Genomic DNA, 2,396 nt, shown 5'->3' with positions numbered 1-2,396 from the left:
TGAAAGTTGGGGATGATAACGTCACCTTTGACGTAAGGCAGTCACTCAAGCACCCCAAGTCGGCGGACGACTCCCTGTATTTCGTTCACACCATCGTATCGCATGTGCAGGAGATTTTCACTAACATTTGTGGAGGACCTACCTTGGACCCACAGATTCTCGATAGGGAGATTTCAGAGGTCGAGATGGTTGCCATGACCACTCCACCATTGATGGATGACACCGTGTCACTGCCCCTAGATTCTGAGTCAGCTGTTGAGATTGTGCGAGACGATCCGAGGGACCGACCCTTCGTTGAGAGCCCTCTTCGTTCTCCAGAACTTAAGGATCTACCTGATCATTTGGAGTATGCATTTCTGGACGAAGAGAGGAAGCTACCCGTCATCATCGCATCTATCTTGACAGGGATCGAGAAGTTAAAGTTGTTGATGGTGCTGAAAACGCAAAAGGAGGCGATAGCATGGAAGATTATCGACATCAAAAGGATTAATCCCTCATTCTGCACTCGTAAGATCCTCATGGAGGATAATTTCAAATCCGTCGTTCAGCCTCAACGGAGGCTTAATCCGAAAATGCTAGAGGTCGTTAAGAAAGAAATCATCAAACTCCTTGATACGGGAATCATTTTGCCCATCTCTGATAGCGCCTGGGTGAGTCCGGTCCAAGTGGTTCCGAAGAAGGGTGACATGACTGTCGTCAAAAATGAACGGAACGAGCTTATTCCCACTAGGACCATGACTGGTTGGAGAGTCTGCATCGACTACCGTAGACTGAACGATGCCACTAGGAAAGATCATTTTCCTCTACCCTTCATTGATCAGATGCTTAAGCGTTTGGCGGGTCAGCAATACTACTGCTTTCTGGATGGTTTCTCCAGGTATTTCCAAATCCCGATCTCTCCCGATGATCAGGAGAAAACCACATTCACCTGCCCCTACGGCACGTTTGCCTATAAACGCATGCCATTTGGACTCTTTAACGCTCCAGCTACTTTCCAGCGATGTATGGTGGCGATCTTTCACGACATGATCGAGGATTCCATGGAGGTCTTCATGGACGATTTTTCTGTCTTCGGGAATTCTTTCGATCATTGTCTCTCCAACCTTGATAGGATGATGGCTCGTTGCGTCGACACCAACCTAGTCCTCAACTGGGAGAAGTGTCACTTCATGGTACGCGAGGGCATTGTTCTAGGACATAGGATCTCGAGTGCGGGGATCGAGGTCGATCGAGCTAAAATTGAAACCATTTCTAATCTTCCCCCGCCCACTTCTGTAAGATCCATCCGTAGCTTCTTAGGTCATGCTGGTTTCTATCACCGACTCATTAAAGATTTATCGAAAATCGCGAGACCTATGACCAAGCTACTAGAGAAAGACGCTCTATTTGTCTTCTCTGAAAAACGTATCAAGGCGTTTGATCTTATAAAAGACAAACTCGTTAACGCCCCGATCATGCTTACTCCCGACTGGTCGATGCCATTCGAATTGATGTGCGACGCGAGCGACTATGCCGTTGTAGCCATGCTTGGACAGCGGAAAGAGAAGCACTTCCAACCGATCTACTATGCGAGCCGGACCCTAAACAATGCTCAGGAAAATTACACTACCACAGAGAAAGAGTTATTAGCTGTGGTGTTTGCATTTGATAAGTTTAGATCGTATCTTGTCCTTTCCAAAACAGTCGTCTACACGGATCATGCTGCCATTCGTTATCTTTTTAACAAGCAGGATGCAAAACCATGTCTCGTCCGATGGATTCTGCTACTTCAAGAGTTTGACAATGAAATCCGTTATAAAAAGGGGGCTGAGAATGTAGCGGCGGATCACTTGTCACGTCTTGAGAGAGCCGATATTGGAGATGATGGGGTCATCATCAATGACCATTTCCCGATAGAGAATCTAATGTTTGTAAAAGCCCAGGATGACGGCTACCCGTGGTTTGCCGATTTTGCTAACTTTCTCGTCGATGGTTCCCTCCCTAGGAGGATGTCTCACCAGCAAAAGAAGAAATTCTTTGCTGACGTAAAGTTCTACATCTGGGACGACCCGTTTCTTTTTCGTATAGGTGCTGATCAGCTGGTGAGGAGATGTGTGGATGTTGAAGAGGGGTGGCGGATTTTGAGCCACTGTCATGAGGGACCGACAGGAGGTCACCATGGTGCTGTTCTTACTGCTAAGAAGGTCTTCGATTCAGGATTCTATTGGCCTTCTAATTTCAAAGATGCACATGCGTTCGTAAAAAGCTGTGACCGATGTTAGCGTATCGGTAACATCTTATCCCGAAATGAGATGCCCCAGAATGCTATTCAGGTTTGCGAGGTTTTTGACATTTGGGGTATTGATTTTATGGGCCCGTTCCCGTCTTCTAGAGGGAACAAGTACATACTTGTGGCA

The sequence above is a fragment of the Bidens hawaiensis genome, unplaced genomic scaffold (genome assembly GCF_021521415.1).
Source record: "Bidens hawaiensis isolate Kalapana, Puna unplaced genomic scaffold, B.hawaiensis_p1.1 tig00005653_1, whole genome shotgun sequence".
NCBI lineage: Eukaryota > Viridiplantae > Streptophyta > Magnoliopsida > Asterales > Asteraceae > Bidens > Bidens hawaiensis.
This window is presented reverse-complemented; position numbering follows the sequence as displayed.